The 15,570-nt window shown below is 43.9% G+C and overlaps 1 non-coding gene across 1 annotated transcript; it reads right to left on the minus strand.

The window, feature by feature from the left end:
• Positions 1–8,246: 8,246 nt before the first annotated feature.
• Trnav-aac lies at positions 8,247–8,328 on the minus strand. Its single transcript has one exon. It is a non-coding gene; the product is annotated as a tRNA-Val (tRNA).
• Positions 8,329–15,570: the final 7,242 nt, after the last annotated feature.

Consider the following 15,570-nt stretch of genomic DNA (forward strand, 5'->3'; position numbering starts at 1 on the left):
CTGAGTGTCGCCATTGATGGTACAATTGATGGCGCGTATGCCCGAATTTGTGGGAAACGCCCCCTTTTTGGCTGATTTTGGCGTCTGAGGCAACATTTGGAGAGCGATAACTGAATAAACTCTGGGCCGCTTCAAAAGCACTCGGGCATACCTGTCATAGACCTGGAAGAGATTTCTTACAATGAATTACAGACTGCTGAGCATCGCCAGTGATGGTACAATTGACGGCGCGTATGCCCGAATTTGTGGGAAACGCCCCCTTTTTGGCTGATTTTGGCGTCTGAGGCAACCTTTGGAGAACGATAACTAAATAAATTCTGGGCCGCTTCAGAAGCACTCGGGCATACGTGTCATAGACCTAGAGGAGATTCCTTATAATGAATTACAGACTGCTGAGTGTCGCCATTGATGGTACAATTGACGGCGCGTATGCCCGAATTTGTGGGAAACGCCCCCTTTTTGGCTGATTTTGGCGTCTGAGGCAACATTTGGAGAGCGATAACTAAATAAATTCTGGGCCGCTTCAAAAGCACTCGGGCATACGTGTCATAGACTTAGAGGAGATTCCTTATAATGAATTACAGACTGCTGAGTGTCGCCATTGATGGTACAATTGACGGCGCGTATGCCCGAATTTGTGGGAAACGCCCCCTTTTTGGCTGATTTTGGCGTCTGAGGCAACCTTTGGAGAACGATAACTAAATAAATTCTGGGCCGCTTCAGAAGCACTCGGGCATACGTGTCATAGACCTAGAGGAGATTCCTTATAATGAATTACAGACTGCTGAGTGTCGCCATTGATGGTACAATTGACGGCGCGTATGCCCGAATTTGTGGGAAACGCCCCCTTTTTGGTTGATTTTGGCGTCTGAGGCAACATTTGGAGAGCGATAACTAAATAAATTCTGGGCCGCTTCAGAAGCACTCGGGCATACGTGTCATAGACCTAGAGGAGATTCCTTATAATGAATTACAGACTGCTGAGTGTCGCCATTGATGGTACAATTGAATGCGCGTATGCCCGAATTTGTGGGAAACGCCCCCTTTTTGGCTGATTTTGGCGTCTGAGGCAACATTTGGAGAGCGATAACTAAATAAATTCTGGGCCGCTTCAAAAGCACTCGGGCATACGTGTCATAGACCTAGAGGAGATTCCTTATAATGAATTACAGACTGCTGAGTGTCGCCATTGATGGTACAATTGACGGCGCGTATGCCCGAATTTGTGGGAAACGACCCCTTTTTGGCTGATTTTGGCGTCTGAGGCAACCTTTGGAGAACGATAACTAAATAAACTCTGGGCCGCTTCAAAAGCACTCGGGCATACGTGTCATAGACCTAGAGGAGATTCCTTATAATGAATTACAGACTGCTGAGTGTCGCCATTGATGGTACAATTGACGGCGCGTATGCCCGAATTTGTGGGAAACTCCCCCTTTTTGGCTGATTTTGGCGTCTGAGGCAACATTTGGAGAGCGATAACTAAATAAATTCTGGGCCGCTTCAGAAGCACTCGGGCATACGTGTCATAGACCTAGAGGAGATTCTTTATAATTAATTATAGACTGCTGAGTGTCGCCATTGATGGTACAATTGACGGCGCGTATGCCCAAATTTGTGGGAAACGCCCCCTTTTTGGCTGATTTTGGCGTCTGAGGCAACATTTGGAGAGCGATAACTAAATAAACTCTGGGCCGCTTCAAAAGCACTCGGGCATACGTGTCATAGACCTAGAGGTGATTCCTTATAATGAATTACAGACTGCTGAGTGTCGCCATTGATGGTTCAATTGACGGCGCGTATGCCCGAATTTGTGGGAAACGCCCCCTTTTTGGCTGATTTTGGCGTCTGAGGCAACATTTGGAGAGCGATAACTAAATAAATTCTGGGCCGCTTCAAAAGCATTCGGGCATACGTGTCATAGACCTAGAGGAGATTCCTTATAATTAATTATAGACTGCTGAGTGTCGCCATTGATGGTACAATTGATGGCGCGTATGCCCGAATTTGTGGGAAACGCCCCCTTTTTGGCTGATTTTGGCGTCTGAGGCAACATTTGGAGAGCGATAACTGAATAAACTCTGGGCCGCTTCAAAAGCACTCGGGCATACCTGTCATAGACCTGGAAGAGATTTCTTACAATGAACTACAGACTGCTGAGCATCGCCAGTGATGGTACAATTGACGGCGCGTATGCCCGAATTTGTGGGAAACGCCCCCTTTTTGGCTGATTTTGGCGTCTGAGGCAACCTTTGGAGAGCGATAACTAAATACATTCTGGGCCGCTTCAAAAGCACTCGGGCATACGTGTCATAGACCTAGAGAAGATTCCTTATGAATTACAGACTGCTGAGTTTCGCCATTGATGGTACAATTGACGGCGCGTGTGCCCGAATTTGTGGGAAACGCCCCCTTTTTGGTTGATTTTGGCGTCCGAGGCAACATTTGGAGAGCGATAACTAAATAAATTCCGGGCGGCTTCAAAAGCACTCGGGCATACGTGTCATAGACCTAGAGGAGATTCCTTATAATAAATTACAGACTGCTGAGCATCGCCATTGATGGTACAATTGACGGCGCGTATGCCCGAATTTGTGGGAAACGCCCCCTTTTTGGCTGATTTTGGCGTCTGAGGCAACATTTGGAGAGCGATAACTAAATAAATTCTGGGCCGCTTCAAAAGCACTCGGGCATACGTGTCATAGACCTAGAGGAGATTCCTTATAATGAATTACAGACTGCTGAGTGTCGCCATTGATGGCACAATTGACGGCGCGTATGCCCGAATTTGTGGGAAACGCCCCCTTTTTGGCTGATTTTGGCGTCTGAGGCAACATTTGGAGAGCGATAACTAAATAAATTCTCGGCCGCTTCAAAAGCACTCGGGCATACGTGTCATAGACCTAGAGGAGATTCCTTATAATGAATTACAGACTGCTGAGTGTCGCCATTGATGGTACAATTGACGGCGCGTATGCCCGAATTTGTGGGAAACGCCCCCTTTTTGGCTGATTTTGGCGTCTGAGGCAACATTTGGAGAGCGATAACTAAATAAATTCTGGGCCGCTTCAAAAGCACTCGGGCATACGTGTCATAGACCTAAAGGAGATTCCTTATAATGCATTACAGAATGCTGAGTGTCGCCATTGATGGTACAATTGACGGCGCGTATGCCCGAATTTGTGGGAAACGCCCCCTTTTTGGCTGATTTTGGCGTCTGAGGCAACATGTGGAGAGCGATAACTAAATAAATTCTGGGCCGCTTCAAAAGCACTCGGGCATACGTGTCATAGACCTAAAGGAGATTCCTTATAATGAATTACAGACTGCTGAGTGTTGCCATTGATGGTACAAATGACGGCGCGTATGCCCGAATTTGTGGGAAACGCCCCCTTTTTGGCTGATTTTGGCGCCTGAGGCAACATTTGGAGAGCGATAACTAAATAAATTCTGGGCCGCTTCAAAAGCACTCGGGCATACGTGTCATAGACCTAGAGGAGATTCCTTATAATGAATTACAGACTGCTGAGTGTCGCCATTGATGGTACAAATGACGGCGCGTATGCCCGAATTTGTGGGAAACGCCCCCTTTTTGGCTGATTTGCGTCTGAGGCAACATTTGGAGAGCGATAACTAAATAAATTCTGGGCCGCTTCAAAAGCACTCGGGCATACGTGTCATAGACCTAGAGGAGATTCCTTATAATGAATTACAGACTGCTGAGCGTCGCCATTGATGGTACAATTGACGGCGCGTATGCCCGAATTTGTGGGAAACGCCCCCTTTTTGGCTGATTTTGGCGTCTGAGGCAACATTTGGAGAGCGATAACTAAATAAATTCTGGGCCGCTTCAAAAGCACTCGGGCATACGTGTCATAGACCTAGAGGAGATTCCTTATAATGAATTACAGACTGCTGAGTGTCGCCATTGATGGTACAATTGACGGCGCGTATGCCCGAATTTGTGGGAAACGCCCCCTTTTTGGCTGATTTTGGCGTCTGAGGCAACATTTGGAGAGCGATAACTAAATAAATTCTGGGCCGCTTCAGAAGCACTCGGGCATACGTGCCATAGACCTAGAGGAGATTCCTTATAATGAATTACAGACTGCTGAGAGTCGCCATGGATGGTACAATTGACGGCGCGTATGCCCGAATTTGTGGGAAACGCCCCCTTTTTGGCTGATTTTGGCGTCTGAGGCAACATTTGAAGAGCGATAACTAAATAAATTCTCGGCCGCTTCAAAAGCACTCGGGCATACGTGTCATAGACCTAGAGGAGATTCCTTATAATGAATTACAGACTGCTGAGTGTCGCCATTGATGGTACAATTGACGGCGCGTATGCCCGACTTTGTGGGAAACGCCCCCTTTTTGGCTGATTTTGGCGTCTGAGGCAACATTTGGAGAGCGATAACTAAATAAATTCTGGGCCGCTTCAAAAGCACTCGGGCATACGTGTCATAGACCTAGAGGAGATTCCTTATAATGAATTACAGACTGCTGAGTGTCGCCATTGATGGTACAAATGACGGCGCGTATGCCCGAATTTGTGGGAAAGGCCCCCTTTTTGGCTGATTTTGGCGTCTGAGGCAACATTTGAAGAGCGATAACTAAATAAATTCTGGGCCGCTTCAAAAGCACTCGGGCATACGTGTCATAGACCTAGAGGAGATTCCTTATAATGAATTACAGACTGCTGAGTGTCGCCATTGATGGTACAATTGACGGCGCGAATGCCCGAATTTGTGGGAAACGCCCCCTTTTGACGGTTGAGGCAAGCTTTGGAGAGTGATAACTAAATAAATTCTGGGCCGCTTCAGAAGCACTCGGGCATATGCGTCGCAGAACTAGAGGAGATGCATTATTATGGCTTATAGAGTGCTGAGTGTCGCCATTGATGGTATAATTGGCGGCGCGTATGCCAAATTTCTGGGACACGCCCCTTTTTTGCCTGATTTTGACGTCTGAGGTTGTGATGACTAAAGAGATACTGGGCCGTTTCAAACGCTCTTGGGCGCACGCGCAGCAAACCTACATAAGATTGATTAATTAGCAGTAACAGCGTGCTAAATGTCGCCATAAATGGTACTCTTCATGTCGCGTTGGCCAAAATGTCTGGACCACGCCCACTCATTTTGGCATTTTTATTTTTAATACCATTCTTGGGGGGGGGGGGGGGGGGGGGAGGAAGTGGAATAGCTGGTGAAATGAAATTTGGACACTTTGTGAAATATAGTTCGGATCAAAAAACGTTTCGACTCCTTAATTATTCAGCGCTTTAAGTATAATGTATTTGAGCTAATTACGCGATGAGAACAAAAAACAGAAAAAACCTGCATTCAGGTTCCGTGTTTATCAATTAAGAAAATATTCAGTGTAGTTGCCGTTTTGTTATACATTACATATGTTGCTAAAAAATGTATTTAGGAACGCAACAACGTCACTGAATCCTCGAGTCTCCTCACCAACTGCGGATTCTTTTTGGTATTTAAAGTCCTGGGGAACCACTTTAAATTTAAGTAATTTGAAAATAAAATATGTTTCCATGGAGCTAGAGACATTGGCTATATATATAGCAAAATGCAACTAAATTGATGGTGTGGTTCTCTTAGGGTTTGCATTGAATGTTGAAAAGACGTATGATTTTTCTGCGGTTCGCCATAGGAACCAATGAGTAAAAGTTTGGTTGCATTTTGGCCAGACTTAATATAAACCCAGGACCACGAAATTTCTCGTGGAGGTTGAGGGCAGCGTATTAAAACGTGACAATAAAGTGCAAAGCGATTGAGTGATTAGTTTTCTTTGTATAAAAAAAGATCGCTTTGGTCCATTGAGTTACGGGCGCCGGCGCAACGGCGGCCGATAGATGGCGTAAGTAGTGGCGGCGCTCGCCTGTCCGAGAATCCTGGGGTTGCGGGCGCTTCTCTGGTATCGCCGGAGGAAAGGGGTCGCTGTGCCTCCCGCCGCGAATCGCCCATTATGCGCTTAGCTTGGCTTATCTGGCCCCGAGATGCAGCAACAAAAGGAGTCTCCCCGCCGTCAAGTCAACTGTGGGAGAGGAGGAAATGGGAAGTGTGGCGAGGGGAACTTTTTTCTGGTTGAAAAATATTCTGCAGGTTGGTCTTTGAGCGCCGCGTGGTGGGAAGTTTTGAAACTAGCCCGAATGTCTCGGAATCTTGGCCTTGTATACGCTAGCGGATCGGATCAAGTGCTCGAGCGAGGGATTACGGGAGCTTTGCTTTGCATGCCGCTAGGCAAACCGGAAACCTCCGAAACAATCTGAAGGTCACAAGGTTTGCGTTGTGATCCTTCGACACGAGGTGTAGCTACTGGTCGATCCGCATCCATGTAAACGTAGTGGTTGAAGTGGATCCGATTCGCTAACTGGATCCGATGCGCTGCTGTCGCATCCATGTAAACGCAGCCTATGTTCCCCTCCTTTCGCGCTCCTTTTCCTCCTCTCCTGTTTTCCATGCGCGACGCCGCTACACGCCAAATTTAGTCACGTGAGGAGCAAAGCATCCAGGGCGCGCAGGAAAGCCGGCGCTACGGCCACCCGCCGAGGCTGAATGCGCAACTTTGCTACCGTAGGTAGCTATATACAGGAACTCTAGTACATCCGCAAGAGGAGCGTAACACAACAATAACCCTTAGCTCGCGGGTGTGGGCGAGGATTGATGACGGTGAGCAGCAAGGCCTCGATCGTTACCGACCACACTACGAAATTGACAAACAGCAGAGGAATCTTGACCTAACAAGATGGCAACGCGCTAAGTGTTGCCACACGTTCAAAAAGTTTGCATATGGTTTATTGCTTAGCTGGTAAGGTAGCGGAACAAAACAATAGAAGCCGGTACTACACTTGTACGTAACGCGTTGCAAGTAACGAGTTACTTTTATTTAGGAACTTTTTCGGTAACGATGTAACGACGTAGTTACTTCTTGAGAGAAGAAACGAGTAACGTCTTTTCGTTCTTTTTCTACAGAGTAACAGGAAACGATATTTAGTTACTTCTGAGCATGTACACCACTAGGTAATCTATCTGGTTTTCACCCAAGTTTGCTTCTGTAACTTTCACGTCAAAAAGTGCAAAAAAAAGTTCATAATTGCGTTTAACAACTAGCCATTATTAACAACACAAAATATTTTAAAGCGGCTGCAGCTTCAAGAGGACACATTCAGAGTAACAAGAAATTAACTCGTAACCTTTGAGTTGAAGTAATATGCGTTCTTCTTTCGTCTCAGTAATGAGTAGCGTACTTTGTTACTCTGACAGAGTAACAAGCAACGGTATTTAGTTTTTTTTCAGTAATATGTGCATATCTGGTTAGCAGATGACTTATGGTAATGTAGGATATTTCGTATTTTCCAAGCAACGGTATTTAGTTTTTTTTTCAGTAATATGTGCATATCTGGTTCGCAGATGACTTATGGTAATGTAGGATATTTCGTGTTTTTTTTTCAGTAATATGTGCATATCTGGTTAGCACATGACTTATCGGAATGTAGGATATTTCGTATTTTCCTCTTGGAGGAGGTCGAGTGTTCCTGTCCTCATTTTTTAACGATGTCACCACACAGAAAGCGTGTGCAAGTGGTGTCATTCATGCATTTTCTACTTTACTCTGATCCCCTCATCATCGTCGTCCATATTTCTTCTCATTTCATTTAAACTTGTTACCTGCTTCAGTCCCTCTTTTTTTTCTCCAATGTAGAGTAGTTTTCTATAGTTATGCGCTCAGGCTGACCTCTCTACTTTTCAATCATCATCTCTCGTTCACTTTCTACCTCCACTGAAGGGTGTAATCCTTCAGGGGAGGTACATATATATTGCTGAGCGGCCGTGGCCTCACGGTTATCACTCTATCCCTCCACGCAGAAAGCCAGGGTTCGATTCCTGGCCGCGGGGACGAATTTTTGATGACTCTAATGTGATGTTCTGGTAAATTCAAGAACCGTGTTGCTAATTCGTGGTTAGAATGTTCCACACGCCGAAGCTTCTACGCTGATTGTTCCAGAAGCCCACGCGTGTACAAAAGGGGCTCCGCGTGGCAAGCCGGAGCCAGTTTCGCCCCAGCGTTCGACTCTGCTGTCACGCCGACTTCGACGCCTGCGACGCTCTGCTTTCTTCTGTTCCCTTTTAGGGGCGAAGCTCCTTAGGGTCTTGCCTTCTCCGTCCGGCGTCCGTGCTCACATCAATTGCTATCCCATCTTTCCTCTTAAAAATATGAAAAAATGTTTGCGCAGTCGACAGGATTCGAACCTGTGCGGGGAGACCCCAATGGACTGTTAGCCCGTCGCCTTGATCACTCGGCCACAACTGCGGGAGGAGTAGGGGGCTCTGAGATGTGGTAGTAACTCAAGAGCTGGGGATGTCATGGATGAAACGTTGCATGTAGCCGCTCAACGCCTATACAGGAGAGGGCGCTGCGGTCAAATGCGGATTAATCGCGTTAAATTTTGCATGTATTGGCTTAACGTTTATAGACGAGAGGGCGCTGAGGTCATATACTCAAATGCGTATATAACCACGTTCCATACCACACACTCTCTTTCTGACATGGATGAAAACGAAAAAAAAGTCCGCACCATCAGCACTACCTATGAACAAATTCAGTATCATCAGCACCACCACAGCTTCGCCCCAATCAACATCATTCACCACGTAAAGATGCGGTCTTTTTTTTTTTTTTGGAGGGGGGCCGGGGGTGGGGGGGGGGCACAAGTTCGCCCCAATAAACGTTTAGTTCCTTCAGTTACCATCGTTTCATCAATTGTCATTCGTGACTTTGAGCGCGTGAGAAGAGCAGCACTAAAAGTGCACTCGTGTAGCGGGTATAAGGCTAGCGGCTGCGTTAAGGCGCCCGCGCGATGTTTACCTCTCTTATCTAGCAACCGTGTACCTGCTCCACGAGTGGTAACTTTATTTCACTACTCGCTTCTCACGCACTCAAAGTCTTTCTAAAAATGACTGATTTAGGGGTTTTGGACGACGCTCAGCAAATTTCTAATTGGAACCTTAAAGACCCGTTCACGCTGTGCCATTTCTTACGTTAAGTTACGTTACGAACTCTTACGACAACTAACGTTACGGCCGCTTACGATCTGTGCGTTAAGAGTTTACCCTGCCGTCCGTAAAAGAAAGAACCAATATGAATCCTCTGGCAGTGGTTACGGTCAGCCAATAGCGTATCATCCATAAAAAGCGATAACCTCACGGTCTGCATGGTTTTTTGTTCCTACGTCCCATTTTATGACGTCATTAGGTTATCCATAGTTCTCACGTGGCCGCGTTTCAACCTAATAACTCCGTCTCTGAATATCTGACACTCAGCCGGCAGGTGCACTTCGTTTAAACCGAAACTAAGTGGAGACCTGGTTGGTAAAGTAGCTCTAGCATGCAGACATGTAAAAGTTACTAAAAAAAAGTAATTAGGTTAACTTACTGAGTATTTACGACAAAAGTAATTTGAGTAGAGTAGAAATTACTCAAATAGAAAGATATTGAGAAAATTACTGGTTACCGTAAAAAAGTAGCGATTTATTTTTAAAGTTATTTTTGAAGTTACTTTTATATGATGTTTTTATGGTAAAAAGAAAGCACAGATGTTTTGATCCGTTAGCGAAATTGTGCTAGCCAAATATGAATCGACTTGTTTTTTTGTTTTTTTCACAGAAATGCTTTAATAGTTGGTACTGCTTCTGCGTGCCTAATTGTTTTGTACTTTCTTGTTTGTTTGGTCAATGGTGTACTGCGAATGCGTCATATGTACTTTGAGGTTTAGCACTGTCTGAGCTTGATTTTTAGACAGTGTTTGCTTGTTTACAGTGTTGCATAAAGTAAATCTAGAAAGTGCTTCAAGTAAAGTACAAAGTAAATGAGAGGTTACGTACTTCAAGTAAAGGAGTAAGTTTACCGGGTGCAATGTACTGGAAGTAACGTACATAAATACAATATATTTCAAGGTAAAGCACAAGTTCTTTTAACAGAATCTTTCATGATGCGCTTGCATTCTCTACACAGTGTTATTTTAACTGGTATGCATTGCTCCAGGGGTAATCGGAGGTGCATCAGTTCTTTACGGAAATGGCAGCAAATATTGTATAAGGTGGAGTCGAGGCAGAGTCGTTGTTTTATTCTCGCTGACCAGCTACTTGACACAATCAACTTATAAGGCACTTATTTCCATCGGTCTTACAGCAGTTATTACTTCACTCGGAGAAATGACCAGATGACGTCTCGAAAGAGCGCGTTTTCACACGACGATACCGCCATTTTTTGTTTTCAAATTAAGGGAGTGTACTTTGAAGTAGGGAGTTTTACTTTCCCCGTAAAATACAAGTATATGTTCAGAGAATTTACTTCAAGTAAAGAACAATTTTTCTAAACAGTAGTACTTTAAGTTCCATATATACATAGAGTACTTCCCAACACTGCTTGTTTATTTTTTTTTTTTATATATAAAAACGTTGGGGGAATAACTTCAGGTTTCTAGAACGATCTTTAAATCTTTGAAGATCAGCATATCTTGAGTTTAGGAAGGAAAGGCAACGCAAAAAGGTAATCTTTGCATTGCCCTGTGGCACGCGATTCTTTGGGTACAGCACAAACTACGGGAGCACCAGATGAGTTTCAGAGCAGGTGCTGCATTTTGTTGCCTCCTTTGAGTGAGGTTGCAGTGTGTGCACCTCGTGTAGTGGTCGAGAGTTTCTACGTTGGGGTGAAGCGGGGACCCCTTTCTTCAAATGGGTCAAGTCTCATTGAGCTTCTGGACACACAGAAACGCCAGTCTTCGGTGCTAATCCCGCAGTTACTCGGCCTCTCTTACGTCGTGTCTGTTTTCTCCCCGCGCCTCGTAGCAGTGCTGTGTGCGTGTGCGTGCGCGTGTGCGTGTGCGCGTGCGCGTGTGCGTGCGTGCGCGCGTGCGTGCGTGCGTGCGTGCGTGTGCGTGTGCGTGTGCGTGTGCGTGTGCGCGCGCGCGCGTGTGTGTGTGTGTGTGTGTGTGTGTGTGAAGGCGGGGAACCTTGTTAAAATTTTGGGGGGTTTCGGACTTTTCAAACCATTCTTCCCCCCCAATATGCTTCATCCTCTTTGCAAATATCAGCTGATCTTCCAATGTCTTATCTCCTTTGTGCAGGAATGTTTGTTGATAGGCAAAACAACCACTAAAATTCGAAAGTAATTTGCTTAACTCGAGTAGAAGTCACTCAAAAAAATAATAAAAGTAAACTACTAATTACCGAAATAAAATTGTAATTGAAACTTACTAAACTACTCGGAAAAGTAGTTAAACTACAGTAGCTTGAGTAGAGTAGTTGAACTAAGCACGAGTCTGGTATCATGTAAATATGTAATAGACCAATCCACCAACCGCTTGGCGCATGCGTGACGCCGCCGTAGTTGTAGTTCTCAAGAGGCAGCGGCAGAGCACGAGATGGCTCGTGATCGACACGCGGAAGCCCACAGCGGCGTTGGCCTTAGTGCAGAAAGACTAGAGTTCCCAGAATGCATCGCGCCAGCGGCGGCGTAGCGAAATCTTCCGTACATTCCGAATACAGAAGGAGTGATGAATTCAATTCCCCTGCCATGTGGCAAGCAGTATATAGGAAAAACCGGTCAATGTCTCAACGACAGATTGCATGGACATCGATACACCATCCACAAAGTAATTTCCGGACACCTGGAATCCACTGCAAAGACTGCGGTTGCTTGGCGGATATGACCAACTTCACTGTCATCAACAGGAGTGGCAACCAGCTATCAAGGGAAATTATTGAAGCTGAGAAGATAGCTAGGTTAGAACAAGCTTGTGTGAGCACCCCTCTCAAGCGTTATCACAGAAAGAAATGGCCTATCTTGCGACAAGATAAAAGGAACGACGGCTTTATTTTCTGTTAAGCGTAGTATTTCTTATTGTTATTTTTATTTTTCTTCTTCATCATACTTTACCCTTAAATTCTGACCGTATATTTTTCCTCTCATGTTTCACTTCGCAGTGAGAAGGAGATTATTAGAGAAAGAGGAAATACAAACCTGAGTTGCAAGTCAGCGCTGTGCACTAGTGTTTTTTTTTTTTTTTTTTTTTTTGTCAGTGCGACTTCGATCGCTTTCCAGGCGTTCGTTTTCATTACATGGTTCCTTTAACAATGCGTCTAGGTATTCCACAACCAGGGACACCCTTCTACCTTGGAAATTATTACTTCCACCGTCGCTGGAGTCGACAGAACCTTTGGGTCGGTCGCCATTTTGTAGAGCAGCGCCGGGCCGCCGGGCTCCCGAGCTAGCGCGCATGCCCAGGAGCTTCGCGAGTCCCGATTGGTTGAATGTAAGCGGTCGTAAGAATTTTGAAGAAAAGTTAAACCAAGCCCAACTTCTTCCATTATGTTACGACTCGCGTTGCGTCGCTGGTTGCCATGGTCACGGGCGTTCGTAAGTTGTCGTACGAGTTCGTAACGTAACTCAACGTAAGAAATGCACAGTGTGAATGGCCTTAAGACTATTATTTTTCCATAAGTAAAAAAGTTAATTAACAAATTTTAATTAATTAGCCGACTGATCGTTATGATTAGCTCAATATAATATGTCCCCCTGGCCGTATAACTCACCTGAATAAATCGCATAAGGGTAGCTTCCACAGTTTTTTTTAAAACAAATTTGTTAAGCTTAAATATATATATATATATATATATATATATATATATATATGTACATATATATAAACGAATATGTGCAGATGAATGAACCGTACTTAATCCAATGAATCAAAGAATCAAAGTTTCCAGGAACCCGCCGAAAGCCAAAAAACGGCTCCGCCGTCTTTTGGCTTTCGGCGGGTTTCTGAAAACTTATATATATATGTATGGGGATGGTTTCATTTGAAATCGAGCACGCTTGTCGGGGTGGGTCTCCGCCCTTCGTGCCCTGGCTTTAAACATCGGATAATGGAACATCCGCTGCACCGCTAAATATCAGACTAAGGAATGTTAATTGCCATCATTAAAAATTAATAAAATACAATGTAGCCAAGCACAAGTGCTCTCAGTCAAAATGAATTTAGCCGCTGAATTTGAACACACAGATAAGCAGTATAGTCTTTGCAGCGAAGCCGACCTGCGGAAACTGCGTTTGGCCGTTCAGAGAACGTGGGAGCGATTTCGATCATTTCTTGAGAAGATACAAGAAGAAAAGGGGGAAATCGCATCAAGCCAATTGAAAGTTCATATGATCGGCAGCAATAATAAAAAAAATTGAACGAAATAATAAATGGCCTTTTTTGGATAAAGTGGGTTGAAAATATCAATTAATTTCATTTTCGACGATATTTCAACTTTTATATAAAACATTCAGTGAAAATAAAATAAACTAAACTTATGCCCGTCGATATTACATGTATAGGTCTACACCAGCATAGTATTTGGTGAGCGACAAATATAATAACTCATGAGTTACAAGGCTCTGAAGTTGTCACCGCATTGTCACGTGAGAGCGATTTCGATCACTTCTAGAGAAGATACAAAAAAAAAAAGGGGGAAATCGCATCAAGCCAATTGAAAGTTCATATGATCGGCAGCAATAATAAAAAAAATTGAACGAAATAAAAAATGGCCTTTTTTGATGAAGTGAGTTCAAAATATCGGTTAATTTCATTTTCGACGATATTTCAAATTTTATATAAAAAATTCAGTGAAAATAAAATAAATCAAACTTATGCCCGTCGATAGCCCCTGTATAGGGCTACACCCGCATAGTATTTAATAAGTGACAAATATAATAAATCATGAGTTACAAGGCTCTGAAGATGTCAACGGATTGTCAAAGAGACGATGTTTCGCATTTTTTACCTCAATAAACAAAACTACAAAAGTATTTTCCTTTAAACTAAAAAATAGTCCAAATAACATACAAAAGCACAAAAAAATTACTGTGAGTTTTGTATGCTTCCCGTATTCATACCAGCGTACAGAACTGGGTAGAACAATCACGGAGTAAAAAACAGATTTTCACCCTGCTCCACTCAATAGTTTTTTGTGAAGCGAAATATTTTTTTTTTAAATTTTGGAAAGCAGTTTTGTTCTTTCCAGAAATGGGGCAATTATATATATTAAAAAAAAAATCAAAAGACCCACCCCGACAAGCGTGTTCGATTTCAAACGAAACCACCCATATATATATATAATATATATATATATATATATATATATATATATATATATTTATTTTTATATATTTTCAACAATGCACTAACGCAGGTCGTTTACTATGCTGCTGACCTACCTCTGTAACTTTATTTCAATCGCGGAGATAGGCAATTCAAAAACGATCAAACAAATCCTATTCGGCTTCATATTTCGACAGATTTCGTTTCAATGTTTGCAGACTTCAGCTGCGACCACGGCAGGGCACCGAAGTTCTTCATCGAATCATTGAGAGACCGCAGCGAATGCAAGTTTCTCTCGTACTCGTGCAAGGGAGGCAAGAAGTCCTTTCGGGACGGTTCGTGTCTACCTGGACCCCCGGAACAGGAGATGGGCTACTACAGCTTCCGATACTCTGGGCGAGGCCTGCAGTTCCTCAAGACAAACAACAAGCCGCCATTTTGCATACCTTACGAGTATGAGCTCGATCGTTGACGATACTTTTGAAATATATGGAACGACAAAATGGAATCGTATAATTGTATTTTGCTTTTGCTTGTGGTTTCTCAAGACGTACGCACAAATGAGAATGCAGTGACGTCTTCCAGCCGCTTCTGGCCGGCTTAAAAAGATTATAAATAGCGTAGATTTTGCGGTGTTTATTTATAAAAAAAAATTAGCGGATGCTTTTCAGTGTTGATCGATCCTCTAACTATCGGTGTATTTAGGACACTTCTTTTAGACATACGCTAAAAGAGTGACTATCGGAGAAAAAGTATCATGAAGAACTAAGAGTTAAAGCCTAAAAAGGATGAATTTTGTGAAAAACAGTCTTAGCTGGCGCAAACTTTCTAAACTCGGCGGGTTTTTTTTTTTTTTTTAGCTTCTAACTTATTGTGTATTTTTGTCGCCAACGGATGTTTTTAGGTACTTTACAGTTCTCATCGACTTTCTATTTTTACCACCGACGGATGTGTATGGGTGTTTTTAGGTTAAAACCGGAACGTTTACGGCCAAATTACAAATGGCTTGTCATGGGAGTAAATTGTGGCGGTCTTTATAAATCCACTCCAGGAACAACCGTTCTTTTTAGCTCTTTAATGCTATAAAGCGTTTTAAAGCAGCCGGAAGCGGCTGAAATACGCCACTTTCTTCCGCCCAAAAATACGTGTCAAGGCAAGAAGAGATGACACGCACCTCTTTGAGAAAAGACAATAAGCAGTGGTTTAAGTAGGATGCATACGCCTTCATTTGCCTCGAATGTTGTCCCGGCCACGAGGAAGATTCCCTCGACAGAGCTTTCTTTCCATTTAGTCCGTGGAACACGCCTGACCGAGGAACAGAACAACCAGTTCCTGGAGTACGAGGCTCGGTCGACATAGGACGGCGAAAGGAACCTTTCGCCGAACGGATAAAAGAAGCACGGACGC

Source organism: Ixodes scapularis, unplaced genomic scaffold, assembly GCF_016920785.2.
Source record: "Ixodes scapularis isolate PalLabHiFi unplaced genomic scaffold, ASM1692078v2 PGA_scaffold3__209_contigs__length_174095766, whole genome shotgun sequence".
NCBI classification, from domain to species: Eukaryota; Metazoa; Arthropoda; class Arachnida; order Ixodida; family Ixodidae; genus Ixodes; species Ixodes scapularis.